The sequence below is a fragment of the Syngnathoides biaculeatus genome, chromosome 8 (genome assembly GCF_019802595.1).
Source record: "Syngnathoides biaculeatus isolate LvHL_M chromosome 8, ASM1980259v1, whole genome shotgun sequence".
Taxonomy (NCBI): Eukaryota; Metazoa; Chordata; class Actinopteri; order Syngnathiformes; family Syngnathidae; genus Syngnathoides; species Syngnathoides biaculeatus.
The window spans coordinates 28,298,769-28,316,924 of NC_084647.1; the positions used below are offsets into that span (position 1 = coordinate 28,298,769).

General features: G+C 48.8%; 1 protein-coding gene across 1 annotated transcript in view; it reads left to right on the top strand.

Annotated features, from left to right (window-relative positions):
• Window positions 1–18,156, top strand: part of usp32 (ubiquitin specific peptidase 32) — a 257,750-nt gene that overhangs the window by 215,626 nt on the left and 23,968 nt on the right. The window lies entirely within an intron of this gene.

The following is an 18,156-nucleotide window of genomic DNA, read 5'->3' on the forward strand; positions in this document are numbered from 1 at the left end:
TCCCAGGAACACCATCCCTACTGTGAAGCATGGGGGTGGGAGCATCACACTTTGGGGGTGTTATTCTGCACATGGGACAAGACGACTGCACTGTATTAAGGAGAGGATGACCGCAGCCATGTATTGTGAGGCGTCCAGGTGGACAGGTCAGGAGGACGACCCGAACGCCAAGCAGCAGGGTCCCCACGGGGCGACTCGGGCGGACGACCTCTGTGAGGAACCAAACGGCGAGGCAGGAACCAGAACGAGGCAGGCCACTGCTCTGGATGAGAACCTCCCACGCCGTGGTTGCGAGACGACCAGGGACTGGTCGCCACCGAGGCTTGGTCAGGAAGCGGCTGGGAGCCATCTGGAGCGAATAGGATGATGGAGAGAAGGACCAGAGCAATGACCACCACCCTCCCGTAGTCTCTCCAGCTCCAGGGTGGCTCCACAGAACTTCCCAGCTCCTCCTGGACAGGAACGTGAGAAGGCGGCGCCAGTACCGCCCCCTCCTGGACAGCAACTTGAGAAGGCGGCGCCAGTACCGCACCCTCCTGGACAGCAACGTGAGAAGGCAGCGCCAGTACCGCCCCCTCCTGGACAGCAACTTGAGAAGGCAGCGCCAGTACCGCCCCCTCCTGGACAGCAACTTGAGAAGGCGGCGCCAGTACCGCACCCTCCTGGACAGCAACGTGAGAAGGCAGCGCCAGTACCGCCCCCTCCTGGACAGCAACTTGAGAAGGCAGCGCCAGTACCGCCCCCTCCTGGACAGCAACTTGAGAAGGCGGCGCCAGTACCGCCCCCTCCTGGACAGCAACTTGAGAAGGCAGCGACCCCGTCGCCGCCCCTCCTGGACAGCAACTTGAGAAGGCAGCGACCCCGTCGCCGCCTCCTGGACAGGAACGTGACAAGGCGGCAGCAGCATCACCAACTCCACCTCTTCCTGGACGGGAGCGTGAGGCGGCTGGGGAACTGTCGCCATCTCCTGGACAGGAACGTGAGGGCGTGCCCGTCGCCGACAGAGCAGGAACGGGGAGCGGCCGCGGGCCGGTCGCCGACAGAGCAGGAACGGGGAACGTCCGCGGGCCGGTCGCCACTGCCACTCCAGAGCACGGACGAGAAGCGGCTGTGGAGACGTCGCCACCTCCTGGACAGCAACGTGAGGCGGTCCCCACTGCCACGTGAGCTTGCACCGCATCCGTTGAAACAGCAACGTGGGCGTGGCGCGGTGGCAAATCAGTTTCCAGGGCAACGTGAACCTGAGTAGGCGGAGAGTCAGTCGAAACTGACACGTGGGCGTGTCTCGGGAGCGGGTCAGTTCCGACTGCCGCGTGAGCTCTGCTCGGAACCGCCAACACTGCGACGTGCACTTGAGGTGGCGAGTCTGTTCCCACTGTGGCGTGCACTTGGCAAGGGGGCGGGTCCGTTTCCATGGCAATGTGAACCTGAGTCAGCAGTTTGTCTGTCGCCGTTGCGACGTCAGCGAAGCTCGGCTGGTTCGCCAATCGTTGCCGGACCTGGGCTGTGAGAGCCGCCAATTCCGCGCTCTCCCTCTCTATCTGCGCCCGCATTTCGTGACAGAACGCCTCGTGGTTTGGCAGCTTCTCCTCCCTCTGGGCTGGAAGCTTCGCCACCAGCTGCGGGTCTGCCGGTCTCACAGTTGCCGGCGAGGAGTGGGAGGACGGTGTCTTCGTTGACTCGCAGCGAGAGACACCAGGGAGCGCCTGGCTGGGGCGTCTCCTCTGGCCGCCACGCGGAGGTCCCGGTTAGATGGCCAAGCAGGTTCCCTCGTACCGATAGGTGCACTTGGATCTACCGGGCGAAGTCGCTCGGGTGCTGGAAACGCGGGGAGGCGGGGCAAACTGACTGGGATCAAAAGCCGGGCAAAGAGACTCAAAATCAAAGTCGTCGGAGTCGTACTCAGGCAGCCCGGCATACAAATCACGGTCCTCCTCATATTCCGAAAAGTCAGAGTCCAGAAGAATATGAGGAGCCGGACGGGTCGTGTTTGGGACGTATTCATATCTCGCTGGCGGAGCGTAAGACACGGAAGTGGAGGACGTCAGGGAGCCTACCCGGATTGGACAGGCTTGGTCCTCCGGCAGACGGTCTACCTTGCGTCGGTCCCGGCGACGCCGGGTCTTTCCTGCTGGGTCCTGTATTGGCCAGTTCGTTCTGTCACATCCCATCGGGAACGAGAGTAGGACCCAAATGCAGGAACTCGGAAGACGCAAGGTAGTTCAAGAAGAGACACGTTTATTGTATGCAGAGGTCGGGGATCGAGCAGGCAGTCCGGTGCGGCAGCGGTAGTTGTGACGTCGGGCGAAGAGAACAGATGAGCGGACAGGCAGGAGTCGGTACACAGGGAAACAATCAACGCAGGCAGAAGTATCAAGGAGTCAGGCTTACAAGGTTGGTCAGAGAACGGACGGAGGTCGGTACACACAGGTTCAATCAGGAATACGAGAGTGCTGGAACGGGACATAAAGCTCAGCGAACTGGCCGAGGACCAGTCGTCACCGGGTCCTATCTATACAGGGGATGATCAGCCCGCATGAGGAGCAGGTGTGTGCCTCCCAATTAGCGCAGCCGCACGGGCACCCGCACAGCTCGTGCTGAAGCGGCAGGATCATGACAACCGGGGGATTTCCCAGTACGCGTATGCTATGTACCCAGAATTCCCCTGTTCGTAACACATGCGCATTGATCACAAGGAGATTTTTCAACATGGTGGATCGTTCAGATTTTCACACCGGTACTGCATAACCTCAACAGGTTTGCATGTTCTCCCCATGTCTGGATGCGTGTAACCTGCCTCATGCCCGATGTTCTCCCCATGTCTAATCTGCCTCCTGGCCATTGACACCTGGGATAGCCTCAAGCACTCCTGCGACCCTCGTGCAGCTTAGCAACTAAGAAAATGGATGGATATATGTGTAATCACTTTTGGAAAGTCCCAATTTTTTTTTTTTTTGCATTTTCTATTCCAGACATAAATAAACCATTAGCTAGTCCTATGTCGTACTTGAAAATGAGATCACATTTTTGATCAACTTTGGACATAGCATTCACATAGCATTCACACAGGATTCCAAGATCATCAAAAATGTGTACGCACCAATTTTCCACTGGATGCACAAGTGGTCCTTTCAATAAACTGTCATGGATCATAAGTAAATTGATTTGTAACACATCTTAGTCCAAACAAACAACTTTATCTATTATCTAGTATCTATGTTATTCAGACGTTGATCGTGATCCAAGTTCATTCCAATACGCTCCATTTTTTGTTTGACCTTTTGAAACTCACGACAATACTGGCATTCCGCCACAGTTGGCATTCGGTCACAAAGAGAACACGAACACCAGTGTTTCAAAACGAGCCTGTCTGGAACATCTCCAAGGTCCATGTCATGTTCCTCCATCAGCGTCACGCCTCCTCTCCAACACGTAAAGTTCCGCCTGTGGGTATTCTTGTCATGAGCAACAATGGACCACAGCCACGAGGGGTGTGGCCTGGCCACCGGTTTGGGCGGTCTCATCTCTGAAACCTGTCAATGTCACACCTGTTTTGCATTAGTCACAGTGATTAGACCAAATATTTAAGTTGGAGTTTTGTCACTGGCATTTGCCAGTTCGCTGCCTTGAGTTAGTGAGTTGCGTGCACTTCCAGCAGGAATCTCCACCACCGAGAGAAAGTGTAGTCTGAGGTCTCCTCATCACAGGGATTCCATGCCACCATAGTTTAGTCCTGTCTTAGTTCCTGTTTCCAAGTTTGCCTCCTAGTCATCAGACCTCACTTCATGTTTTTGGATTTTGCTCATAGCCTAGCATTGTTGTGCCTCTGCCTTCTTGGACTGCTTACACCTTGTATGACTTCAGCTTTGAATAAAACTATGCCTAACATCATGCCCTCGTCTCGGAGTCCTGCATTTGGGTCCAGCCCCACGCCGTTGATTCATGACAATTCTGACTCAAACACTTGAACATTGTTATTTTTGTTTTGTTTGCTCAATGGCGGGAGTAGTAATAACAGAGCATCGACTCGCTGTTATACTCGCTGTCAGGTTCACCAATTAGACATTCATTAAATAGGACAAAAAAAGGAAGCAAAAACACCAGTTAAAGTCTCGCGAGGAGAGAGGAGAGGAACTGTCTTGTACAATTCACCACTGCACTCTGATTATCCTCTCCTCAGCACCTCTATTCATTTAGTTTAAAGACGCCCCTGATTTACATCGATGTTACAAAAAGGACACGGCAAGCAAAATGGTTGTAAACAAAGTGTACATGTTTGTTCATATGCGTGTGCATGTGTGGAAGATTGCTGAGTACATGTGTGGTTATCATTTCTTTAACAGCCAGCAGTTCTAACAGTTCTGATGATTAGATGTTTTTGTTCTTGGTATCTCCTGCTAGGCAGCTGCCACGTTATCTAGAGCAGAGCAAAAAAATTCTTTATTGGAAGCAGATGTATGATAATTATAATCACAATTATTCCTATATTTCCCCCCTGTTTATCCTACATTTGCAGCCAAGTTTTCTAGAGCAGAGCAAAGCATTCTTCATTGTAGGCAGGAACAGTCACTGAATTGGAGCAGAGCAAAGCATTTCTTCGCTGCAGGCAGAAACAGTAACTGAATTGGAGAAGAGCAAAGCATTTCTTCATTGCAGGCAGAAACGGTAACTGAATTGGAGCAGAGCAAAGCATTTCTTCATTGCATGCAGAAACAGTTACTTAATTATATTTACAATTATTTCTACATTATACTCCTGTTTATCCTACATGTGCTCAAATCCTCTCATCATCTAATAGATCACCCTTTCGGCTTTATTCTACAGAATCATATTGATGAAAACAAACAGTTACACTCAGAGGAAAATATAACACTAATTACTTGTAATCTTCTGAATCAGAGAACAGGTCTGGAAGAGGAGTATAACGACATCATCATGGTCAACAATATCACTGACATTACCCTGTTGTGCCAGTAGTGGATATATTTCTGCCAATTTTGAATTTGCCAGGGCAATAGCAGTGGTTATAAGTCGAGTAAGTATAAGTAATGCCCTTATGCAGGGAATACAACAACATCCACACAATGTAAGAATAGCTGCAAACAGGGATAGAAACTAGGACAGAGAACACCAAGTTTTTATATTTGCCAAACATTTTTTCCCACCACTCAGACCAGGCTGATGTACTCACGCCACAGAGCTCCTTCATCTTGTGGTTCAGGGTGCGGATGCCTTGAATGGCCCTTGTGAGTGACCCATCAGGTGCTGTGTTATTTGGAATAAATGTATAACACTGGTCACTGAACATTGCGCAGATGCCACCCTTCTCGGCCAGGAGCATGTCAACCACTAGTGAGGTTGCGGCTAGTTGCTCTCTTATGGTAATAAAGCCTGCTTCCGTATGGTTACCCAGTTTCTGTACATTGTAATGTATGTAGTTGATTCTGTCAACATTTTTATTTGGGGTTATCCATAACAAGATGGATTCCCATCCTGCAGCAATCTGGTTTGGCAACTTATACTCATCTGGTACGCCTCATGGGATGCCGATTGCATCAATGTATGTCGGATCTCCATCTTTCCAAGAGGACCTTTGCCTCGGAGTGGAGGTCCAAAGATGGATGCAGCCAATATGTATATCCTCTGCTGTGTATGGAAACACAGTCACAGATAGGACCAGTGATACCAGTGAACACGTTCCTGATGCATTTATCAGTGTGTCATATAACTTTTGGCCACCGCACCACCACCACACATCTCTGCGTGGGAGCAGGGGGGCATTTTGCCGATGGATAACATGACACCATGTTTTGTTGAGGCTTCCCACTTTAACACCTGTCCCTGTATAGCTAACACAGGAGAAATTAGCAAATGCAGCATAAGTAGAAAATATCGGTTTGTCATTTGCTGCTTTAGTTGTCAGATAAACACTATTCAATTTCTGACAAGTGGTGTTGTTTTCTTCATTACTTCCAGGGTGCACTGTGGTGGGATTGCTGCTGTGTCAGCAACCAGTCCCTGGCACCACCAGTTGTTGATCCTGTTGGGAAGTAATATCACATTCTCAGGGTTCGGACGTGTCCCTAAAAGTCCCTAAAAACCCCTACATTTTTGAAGGTGCATTTAAGGGCTCCTAAAAGTCCTTAAAATCCGTGAAAATCGGTCAAGCCCCTAAAAAGGCCTTAAATAAAAAAAATCAAAGGGGGGATCTCTACCACCAAAATTCTCCTTAAAAAATAAATTAATTTTTTATTATAAAAAAAATAGCGATCCGTCTGGCGTCCAAATCAGCCGGAAATTGTCAACGGAAGTCACCGTGTTGACAACTAGTCGCCATCTTGTCGATATTCCATTGTTTCCGTGAGTAGGGATTTCACTTCGTCTTCGTTACGATGTAGCGTAGTTCTTTCATCGATCCAACTTGTATCACGGGGAAGTGCATTTTTCAAGAAGCTTGGGTTGAAAGTAAGGAGTTTGGGAGCTGGGTTCGTCGAGATCCAAAAGATCGGCACATGTCTTACTACCATCTGTGCAAGCAGAGTTACCAGCTTGAAAAGATGGGTGTCAAAGCGCTGGAGTCGCACCGGAAAAACAGGAGACATGCTGATTTGGCGAAGACTCTTTCATCTTCCGTTGGTATGAATCTGTTTCTAAAATATCAAGATAATGAAGCATCAACTTCAGGCAGTGGTACTAGCAGTGCATGCGCACTAGGGATAGCAAAAAACCGCTTACTTCCATAACCGGTTTTAACCGAACAGCTGGAGCAAAAAAACAGTACCATAGTGTTGTTTACATAATTCACCCGCGGGACTTCGAGTTGGGGTGCGGGGTTCCGCACGGACTGTTTTTGTTGTTGCTCTTCCGGTGTGACGTGTTCACAGAGTCCCCCCCGTTATGCGAGTAGTATTTTGATGTCTGCCAATCAAACAAGTTTACTCATACTTTGGAGCGTTTCCTCAATGCCATGTTTGATGTTTCTTTGATTTAACTGAATGGTTTTTTGAGTCCAACTTTACTCAAACAGTGTCACGTCCCATCGGAAACGAGAGTAGGACCCAAATGCAGGAACTCGGAAGATGCAAGGTAGTTCAAGAAGAGACACGTTTATTATATGGAGAGGTAGGGGATCGAGCAGGCAGTCCGGTGCAGCAGGAGTCGGTACACGGGAGAACAATCAACGCAGGCAGAAGTATCAAAGGAGTCAGGCTTACAAGGTTGGTCGGAGAACGGACGAAGGTCGGTACACACAGGTTCAATCAGGGATACCGGAGCACACGAATGGGACATGAAGATCATACGAACTGGCCCCGGCCAGTTGTCATCGCGGTCATATAAATCCATAGCATAATCAGGCTGCATGAGGCGCAGGTGTGCACCTTCCAATCAGCGCACCTGCGCGGACACCCGCACAGTTCATGCTGAAGCGGCAGGATCATGACAGTACCCCCCCCCCCCTCAAAGGCACGGCTCTCAGACGTGCCTAAACGAAAAAACAGACACTAATTAACACAGGCAGGGATGGGCGGAAGGGGGTCCGGAGGAGGGCACGCCCCCCCCTGAACCCTAGACTGGTGGCCATCCAGGCCACCAAACACGAGGCGTCTGGGTGGACAGGTCAGGAGGACGACCTGGACACCAAGCACCAGGGTCCCCACGGGGCGATTCGGGCGGACGACCTCTGTGAGGAACCAAACGAAGAAGGAGGCACCAGAACGAGGCAGGCCACTGCTCCGGACGAGAACCTCCCACGCCGTAGTTGCCAAACAACCAGGGATTGGTCGCCACCGAGGCTTGGTCAGTAGGCAGCCGTGGATTGGTCACCAATGAGGCCAAGTCCTGAAGCGGCTGGGAGCCATCTGGACCGAATAGGATGATGGAGAGAAGGACCAGAGCCATGACCGCCACCATTACCATCCCGAAGTCTCTCCAGCTCCGGGGTGGCTCATCAGAACTCCCCAGCTCTTGTCGGACAGCAACGTGAGAAGGCGGCGACGCCATCGCCCCCTCCTGGACAGCAACGTGAGAAGGCGGCGACGCCATCACCCCCTCCTGGACAGGAACGTGAGAAGGCGGCGACGCCATCGCCCCCTCCTGGACAGGAACGTGAGAAGGCGGCGACGCCATCGCCCCCTCCTGGACAGGAACGTGAGAAGGCGGCGACGCCATCGCCCCCTCCTGGACAGGAACGTGAGAAGGCGGCGCCAGTACCGCCCCCTCCTGGACAGCAACGTGAGAAGGCGGCGCCGGTACCGCCCCCTCCTGAACAGCAACATGAGAAGGCGGCGACACCACCGCCCCCTCCTGGACAGCAACGTGAGAAGGCGGCGACACCACCGCCACCTCCTGGACAGCAACGTGAGAAGGCGGCGACCCCATCGCCATCGCCACCTCCTGGACAGGAACGTGAGAAGGCGGCGACCCCATCGCCATCGCCACCTCCTGGACAGGAACGTGAGAAGGCGGCGACCCCATCGCGTTCGCCACCTCCTGTACAGCAACGTGAGGTGGCATCGGGTCGGTCCCCACTGCCACGTGAGCTTGCAGTGCATTCGTTGAAACAGCAACGTGGGCGTGGCGCGGTGGCGAATCCGTTTCCAGGGCAACATGAACGAGAGTCGGCAGAGAGTCAGTCGAAACTGACACGTGGGCGTGTCTTGGGAGCGGGTCAGTTCCGACTGCCGCGTGAACTCTGCTCGGAACAGCCAAAACTGCGACGTGCACTTGAGATGGCGAGTCCGTTCCCACTGCGGCGTGCACTTGGCAAGGGGGCGGGTCGGTTTCCACGGCAACATGAACCTGAGCAGGCGGAGAGTCAGTCGAAACTGACACGTGGGCGTGTCTCGGAAGCGGGTCAGTTCCAACTGCCACGTGAGCCTGCATCAGCAGCGAGTCCGTCGCCGTTGCGACGTCAGAGTAGCTCGGCTGGTTCGCCAATCCTTGCCGGACCTGGGCCGTGAGAGCCGCCAATTCCGCGCTCTGCCTCTCTATCTGCGCCCGCATTTCGCGACAGAACGCTTCGTGGTTTGGCGGCTCCTCCTCCCTCTGGGCTGGAAGCTTCGCCACCAGCTGCGGGTCTGCCGGTCTCACCGTTGCCGGCGAGGAGTGGGAGGACTGTGTCTTCGTTGCCGCGCAGCGAGAGACACCAGGGAGCGCCCGGCCGGGGCGTCTCCTCTGGCCGCCACGCGGAGGTCCCTCGTACCGATTGGTGTACTTGGATCTACCGGGTGAAGACGTTCGGGTGCTGGAAACGCGGGGAGGTGAAACAAACTGACTGGGATGAAAGATCGGACGAGCAGATTCATAGTCAGAATAATCCGAGTCGTACTCCGGCAGCCGGTCATACAAATCACGGTCCTCCTCATACTCCGAAAAGTCAGAGTCCAGAAGAATATGAGGAGCCGGACGGGTCGTGTTCGGGACGTATTCATACCTCGCTGGCGGAGCATAAGACACGGAAGTGGAGGACGTCAGGGAGCCTACCCGGATTGGACAGGCTTGGTCCTCCGGCAGACGGTCTACCTTGCGTCGGTCCCGGCGACGCCGGGTCTTTCCTGCTGCGTCCTGTATTGGCCAGTTCGTTCTGTCACGTCCCATCGGAAACGAGAGAAGGACCCAAATGCAGGAACTCGGAAGACGCAAGGTAGTTCAAGAAGAGACACGTTTATTATATGCAGAGGTAGGGGATCGAGCAGGCAGTCCGGTGCAGCAGGAGTCGGTACACGGGAGAACAATCAACGCAGGCAGAAGTATCGAAGGAGTCAGGCTTACAAGGTTGGTCGGACAACGGACGAAGGTCGGTACACACAGGTTCAATCAGGGATACCGGAGCACACGAATGGGACATGAAGATCATACGAACTGGCCCCGGCCAGTTGTCATCGCAGTCATATAAATCCATAGCATAATCAGGCTGCGTGAGGCGCAGGTGTGCACCTTCCAATCAGCGCACCTGCGCGGACACCCGCACAGCTAATGCTGAAGCGGCAGGATCATGACAAACAGCGAAACTTCAAAAAAGTGGAAATGATGTTGAAAAAATAGCTCAATGTGGAGTACCGGAACCGATTGGAAATTTTAACCGATTTTGAAAGTCCGATTACAGTTTCGGTTCTAAAAAAAACGAAAACCGGTTATAACCGGTTATTTTCAACCGGTTGCGATCCCTAATGCGCACCTACAGTTGTCCAGCCAGAAGTCAGGCTTTATGAATGTAGTTCAATACACGAAGACGGACTCGTTAAAGGCAGAGATCGTGTGGACTATAAAAGTGATCTGCATCCATTACAGTGACAAATCTTAAAATATAATTCGAAAGTGTTTCCAGTCATGTTCCCAGACAGTGACATTGCTAAAAACTACCACTGTGGGGAAAGGAAGACTTCGTACCTGGCTACATTTGGCATCGCTGCCCACTTTTCATCTCCACTGCCTCAAAGCCAAAAAAGCCAGAATAGAGACTGACATATTAACGCTTATTGAGAAGGCTTACAGGCTGTGTGAGGAGGCAGAAGAAAAGAGGAATCTGAGGTTTATCACCGAGGCCAATGCACTCAGAGGCAGAGCAAAGGACAAGAGAGCCACTTTGGCACCTCTGCAGCAACAAAGAGGAGGCACTGGGTAGGCTCAAGGAGCTAGAGTAGGGGTGCTGAAACAGACATCAGTAGAAGACATTTGTGTGTATAGTTGCAATTGTAGTTAGAATCTGTTTTTCTGTATACTGTTATGTGAAGATGTTGACAATGGTCATATCAATGAGAACTACCACAAGGGGCGACAGGTGATCACTGTCACAGGTACTGAGGTACTGGAACATTTGATGAACCAAGAACGGTTGATGGCACCATTGGGTGAGTCTTTTTTCCTTACTCTTGATTTCCCACAATGGCCCTAAATTTTTCGTGTCGGCCCTAAATTGTTTCCGTGTCAGCCCTAAATTTTTCGTGTCAGCCCCTAAGAATGCCCCTAAAAAGCCCTTAATTTTTTTTGGTCAGACTGAGTATGAACCCTGCATTCTGGTAATTTAAGTTCACTTCTTTTTTCTCATGTTTTTCTCATGTTGTCTGCTAAAGTTGCCTTGTCATCTATCTCCCATTGTGTGGAAAATATTGGTAATTTGTATGGTCTCCCAAACAGTGTTTCAAATGGAGTGAGACCTGTTGTGCTTGTAATGTTGTGTAGTTTGACTAGATCTATACATGGTCCATGGTCTGTGTGTTTCTTCCATGCATTTCTTCAGTCTATTCTTAATTGTGCCGTTCATTCTTTCTACCAATCCTGCACATTGTGGACGATAAGAACAGTGGTGTTTCAAGTTAATGTGGAAGATGTGTCCTATTTTGTCGACCACTTTGTTTACAAAGTGTGTTCCATTATCACTATATATGGTCTCTGGGATACCATATCGTGGTATGATATCTTTGCATAATGCTTTAGCTACTGTTAGCGCATCACGTTGTTTAGCCATGAATACTTCTACCCATCAAAAGCATCAATGATGACTAAACAGTATTGTTTTCCCTCACTTTTGTTTAGTTCAATGAAATCCATGTGTATTCTCTGAAATGGATATGTAGCCTGAGGAAACTGACCACGTTTTGGATGTGGATTCTATTGTGGATTATGTCACGTTATGTGCACAGGTCAAACGAGCCCTGCAAAAAATTTTGCATACAAGTTAAATCCATAGGTCGTATAATGCCTTTGTACCAGGGCTACCATTCCCCTTGTTGAGACATAAGACTTCCCATGGCTCAATATTGCCACCCACTTAAAAAGATTTTTTGGTAGAATGGGTTTTGTATCTGTGCTGACATAAATCCCATTTTTTAATGTGGCACCTTTATTTTTCCACATTTTTAATTCTGTTGGTAAGCTTTGTTGTTGCATTTTGTTTAACACATCATTTGAAAGTATGTCTTCATTTGTTACATGGTCAGCTAATCCCATAAAGGTTTTGGCTGCTACTTCTTTTGCTGTTTTCTCTGAAAATGTGTTTCCTAATGATACATTGTCTGTATTTACTGTGTGTGTACTGTACATTCACATATGGCTATTTCTTTTGGTAATTGAACAGCTGTGAGCAAATTTTGTAGTAGCTCTGTATGTGTCACTGATATCCCTGTAGATGTCATCATTCCTCTATTTTTCCAGTATCGTGCAAATATATGACATGCAGCAAAAGCATATTGGCTGTCTGTGTAGATTGTAACACATTTTTCTTTCATTAATTTACATGCCTCAGTTAGTGCCACTAATTCTGCTGCTTGTGATGACGAGTGTGATGGTAACGGTTCAGCTTTTAACATGTGTTTCTGTTACTACAGCGTATCCCTTTTGTGTTTTTCCAAAATTATTCTTTTTTTGATGATCAATCTACAAAAAGGATTTATCGTGTTTCTAATGGTTGGTCTTTTAAATCTGGTCTGCATTTTGTAGTTTGTTCAGATAATTCTTGGCAGTCATGTTGTCCACTCGTCAGGGAGTGGTCATAGGGTAGCTGGGTTTAAAACATTACATCTTTCCAGTGTGAGGTGTGGATGAGATAGCAATATAGGCTCTCAAGTTCTCTTTAACTCCCTCAGTTCTTTGCCCCAACTTGAAAAGGGCCTTGGTTTTCAAACACATGAACAACTCAAATTTTCCTCTTTCTACAGTTTATTGATGATGGTTAAGGTGATTAGAGGGTGGTGGGAGGTTGATTAATTTGAAAACCATGACCAAAGAAGCACTTTGAACACATTGCATTATTTTTAGCTTAAATAAATAGGTCATCAAAGCATTACTTTAACCTTACTAATCACATTTTGAGTAAATGACATACATTTAAGTATTCAAAAGTAACAAAGTAAAAAGTAAATAAGCACCATAACTGACTGAACAAACCAAACAAAAGCATTCACTTTGTCTCCATGAATACTTTAGATTAATTCAGAAGTTAGACAAATGTATATAAGGTGGTTTGTAGCTGAAATGAAACAAATTAACCAATTAGCATCCAAGTCCTTTCCCTACCAGTTGCGTCTGACTGGAAACTGAGGGGTGCCTTTGAGTTTTTTAGTTGCTTCGTGGTTGCTTCAGTTGTTTGTTAGTGATTTATTCCTTTTGCTGGTAGGCTTTCTTTGTTCCACACAAGCTCACATGCGGTCCGTGAGCAATATGGCTGCCCCTAGCCTCTGACAGGAAGCTTGAAGAGTTGTGTGATTGAAGTTTCTCTGCCCCCTGCAGGTAGGGAGGGGGACAGGTGCTCTTCCTGTTAGTTGACTTGACACCTCCCACTTGACATCTCGGTTCTTGAACCCAGAGAGGTCACATGAGTCCTGGATGCTCATTGTCTTTTTCTTGGTTGATGGTTGATTACTTTTGTTCTTCTACAGGAATTAGAACAATGATGCATCGTACATCTCCGTGCAAAATTGTCGAGGGGATTTTTGTGGGGGGTTTCTTTGCTGACTCTCTTTGATTAGATTTGACAGTAGAGACGGGGTAGCTGGGGAAGGTATGTACATCTCTGACGACGCCCTTTTTGTCAGGGTTGACACTGACGGCCAAGCTTATACTGACCCCTCAAAGCATGGTCGGCCAGCCAAACGATGTCTCCTGTGGCTACATTTCTGTTTGTTATGTGCCACTTACTTCGGATGAATAGATTAGGCCCCGCCGATTGACTCCACTTCCTCCAGAACTGGTCAAGTTCAGTTTGAATGGTTCTTAGCCTCTTGTATGGGTATCCTTGAAAGTCAAAGCTTTCGCATACCTCCCCTGTGTCCTGTTCTTCCCAGCAGAAGAGAGTTAGGGCTGATGTAGTCTACACAGTCCTCGCGGCTTTGAGTACTGGCATCTATGGGTCTCTCATTGGCCAGGTTACCTGCCTTGTAGAGGAAGGTTTGGAACTCACTCCATGTGAAGCACCCGTCTCCTTGCAGGTTGTGCAGAGCGCGTTTCACTGCGTGTACAGCAGCCTCTGCAGTTCCATTCCTGTGAGGGGAATTAGCAGGATGAAGTTTCCAGCTCCATTCTGTTCCATGTTTGGAGGCTTCATTCTCAACTTTTGATGTTTCCAGCTTCTTCAGAAAGGCATACAGTTCTTTGAGGGCAGGTCTGGCACCCACAAAGTTTTTTTTCCTGGGGCTGACCACATTTTCTTTGGATGTCCCCTCAATGCTGTGAATCTCTTGTAGGCCAACAGGAAACCCTCAGACAACTGGTCACTTACGACATCTGAGTGTAGAGCTCGGGATACCATACAGCAGAAGACTAGCCCCCATACGTTGAGCCTCGCTTTCTTCTTCACCTCATCCTTCACTTCGTAAGGGCCAAACACATCCACTGTTGTGTATTGAAATGGCTTGGCCTAGTATTATCCGCTCGGATGGGAGGTTACTCATGATTTGTTGGCATTTTTTGGGTTTGGCTTTGCTGCATGACACACAGCCATTTACAATCTTCTGAGTCAATCTTCGGCCTTTTAAAACCCATGTGTTCTTCCTCATGCGCAGGAGTTTCCCCGCTTTTTCCTCATGGTTTGTATTGTGGACTTCTTGTGCCAGAAGAGAGGATTTCCATGCATCGCACGGTAAGATTGGTACAGCAGTTTTGTCATTGTTAAAGATCTGAAATCTTCCGCCACAGACCAAGAGTCAAGTCTCTGCATCTTTGTATACATCCAGCGTATGGTGGTGTCTTGGAAGGATGCACACTCTTGGGCTGCAAGGAAGAGGTCTCTCTGTGAATCTTCATACTCACTGATTGTAAGTACAGCTTGTTTGGTTCTGGACTTTATCTCTTCTGATGAAAGCCCCTCCCACTTTGGGTTACTTGTAGCTGGGCTTTTGCCAATACTCTTTTCCATTTTGTTGCAGCCCTCCATACCCAGGCAACAACTTTGCTGAACTTCCTGATGTCGATCAGTTCTTTCACTGCAGATCCAGCTGGTAGTCTTTGGGTTTGAGGCTTGGGTTCTTTTCCATCTGTGATGGCTCGTGGAGCATTATGGTCTCGCTCATCTGTGACTTTTGCTGGATTACTAGCTCCAGTAGATGGCGCATCACATGTACTTTTTTTCACCTGTGATCTGGTCATTGCTGCTGTGAAGGATTTTCTTTGGAGTTTGTTAACCACTTCCCTGGCGTAGGCAGCAACTTCTGTGGCAGACTTTTTTAGCCATTCTTTCACGGGCAACTTTAGGAATTGAGGTCCATTCTGCCACACAGAATCCTCTTGGAGGTCCTGTGGAGCTGGACCTCGTGTCACCATGTCTGCAACACTGATGTACCCCTGGATCCACCACCAGTCATCAGTGGATGTGATCTTCTGAATTTCTCCAACTCTTTTGAGGCAAACTGCGTAGACAGCACCACATATTTCAGCTTTGAGTGGTTCTCCCTTCTGGTCGAGTGGTGTGGGCTTTGCTTTGGACTCAACGAGTCTGACTTCAACGCCCTTTGCCGTCTCCCATCTGAGGTACACCACGGCTCCGTAGCTCTGGTTGCTCCCATCAGAGAATGTCACTTCCCACGTTTTTTGGGTCCAGTTCCGTGGTGTGACGCTTCTGTTGAAGGTAATTTGGTTGAGGCGAACATATTCTTCAAATAACTGGACTGCTTCTTCCCTCAACTTTTCTGACAATGGCTTGTCCCACGTGTCTCGGGTTGTGCTGGTTCCAACCTCTTAGAAAGCTCTCCTGACTAGAATGGTACCCTTCTGTTTAGCAGGAGTGACAAGACCTATTGGGTCATAGAGGCTGCTACAAGTAGCTACTTGGCGTAGCAGTTGTCTTCTAGTCAGTGGCATGGGAGTTTTTTTTCTCTCACCTCTTCCTCCAGGAGATTTTGACCCACTCTCATTTTCTTCCTCCTCTCTGAGAAGTTGACTGAGGTCATTGGGTACAGTTTGTCACTTTCGACAAGGTAGCCGACTCCCAGGGCTTTATCTTCTTCTGTCCTTTGATTGGCAGAATAAGTATTTTACTTAATGTTGCTCCTGGTGTGGGCATCTCCCTCCCACTTTGGCCTGACCGAAACCAGGGCTTAAGGAAAAATCCGACTGCCTTTAGGATCTCTTCAAATCTTCTGGTGTCTTCGTCCAGCGTTTCCAGGTCGTTGTGGGAGGTAAGCACATCATCAACATAAGAATATTCCTCCATGATCCTACACTCACAGGTGAGTAAACATAGGTAGATTTACAGTCTCTCTCACGACCAGCTGTGCAATGCATCCTGCTGGTCGGTCACCAATGTTGACTCATACTCTTCAGCTCTCTTTCCTCGCTCAGTGTCATCTCCTTTCCTCCTGGCTGGCAGTTGCTACATCTGCATCCTCCACACTTTGGTTCGCAAGCTGCTCCAAGACTGTTCCATTTCCACTAGTTGAGAAATTCTTTATCTGCAACAGTGCTTGTGGTTTCAGCTTTGAATCCCTCTATATTACTGAGTTCTTGATATTTCACAGCAGTGGCTCTCATGGACCATGCAAAGTGTGTTTTGGATGTGTGAGCTGCCAAATCCACTTTCTCAAAGAGATCTGGGTGCGTTCCATCAACTGTCTTCCCCAGTGGGCCGTCCCATAAGACGAGGTCTCCAATCACCTTCACCCTCTGTGGTACAAGCCGTCCTTCTTTCCACAGCACTCAACGTGTCTTTTGGCTCCAGTTCTTTAAACTTTTTGCAGAAGAAAAGTTTTTCTTTGTGCCACTCATCGCATCCCCCTTTTCTTGTGGACCTGGTTGAGACGTATTTCTTGGATTCAGCTGACTTTTTGTCCGGCTTCTCACATATTCCAAGCTGCTTAAGCCTCTCCAAGACCTTTTCTTGAGTTTTCAGGTAGTTTAGGAGGCTATCGAAGTGGTTGTCTGGTGTGACTGCGTTTACAGGATTGACCATGAAGACTAGCCAGTCCCTCTTCATTGTATCTGGCAGTTTGCTCTCTATTGATTTGATTACAAGCGGATTCTTGATGGCTCCAGTGTTGCTGAGCTCTGTGAGGTCATTAAGGGCCTTTTGAACTGATTGGATCATTTCAATCATTTTCCTGGGCTGGTATGACTTCAGAGGGTGGATTTTCTTCAGGTACTCAGTGATCTCCAGGGCTATGGTTGTTTTGTTTCCAAATCTGTTTTCCAGCACCTTGAACATGTCCTCTGTGGTCTTGTACAAGGACAGTCTTTTAGGTCACTGCAGATCTTCTCATCAACACTGTCGAGGAGCTGGATCTTTTTGGCTTCTGCTGAGCCAGTTGGCTTACCTTGTCTCTGAAGACTCTCCCAGTCCCTTTTCCATTGATGGAAGTCTCTTTTTGAGTCGTAGAATCTGGGTAGGCTGGTGGGTTTAATTTTAAGAACAGGCTGCTGGGCTCTTCCTCTCATTTCCTCCTCTGCAGTTCTTTGAACCACTAGGAATTCTGCCTTTTTGGCTTCGAGGCTGTTCTTCAGTTTTCTTAAGCCTTTCACTCTGCCATCCAGAAGGTTTTTTTCCTGCTCCCGGGATCCACCCTTCCCATTCCGTGAAGCTTGCCATCACATCATTGATGAGTTTCTTTGCACCATCCACTTGATGTTCATAGGCATCTTTGTTTACCACAGACGCAGGAATCGCGTGGGCCCTTTCACAAGCTGATTCCGCCTCTCTAAATGCGAACGTCAGCTCACCTTCCCCATACCTGGACCAGAGGTTGGACTGCACTATCCACTTCACTTCAACCAGCCAACAAAATTGTCATATTGTTCTGTAGCAATAAGGCTCCCACAGCATGTGGCACTCTTAGTGTTAGTGGGTGAAAAAGCACGATGGAGGAACTACTCTCAACAGCCATTGAGTCTGCAACCACAGTCCTGACACAATGAGGAAGTGCACAAGCTATACTATCCAATTTGGATGAGAAATATTCCACTGGTCGAATTTTTTCTCCATACGTTTGAGTCAATACTGATGTCATATATTCTCCTTTGCAATCTACCATTTGAACAAAAGGTTTTGAATAGTCAGGTAATGCTAAGGCTGTACTTGACACCAAAACTTGCTTTAACTCAAAAAAGGCCCGCTCTGCCCCAGCTGTCCATTTTATTTGGGATGTCATTTTTAAATTTTCCTCATACATTATTTTTGATTACGGTGCTGTTATTTCAAAATTCGGTATCCAGGCTCGGCAGTAATTTGTAAGG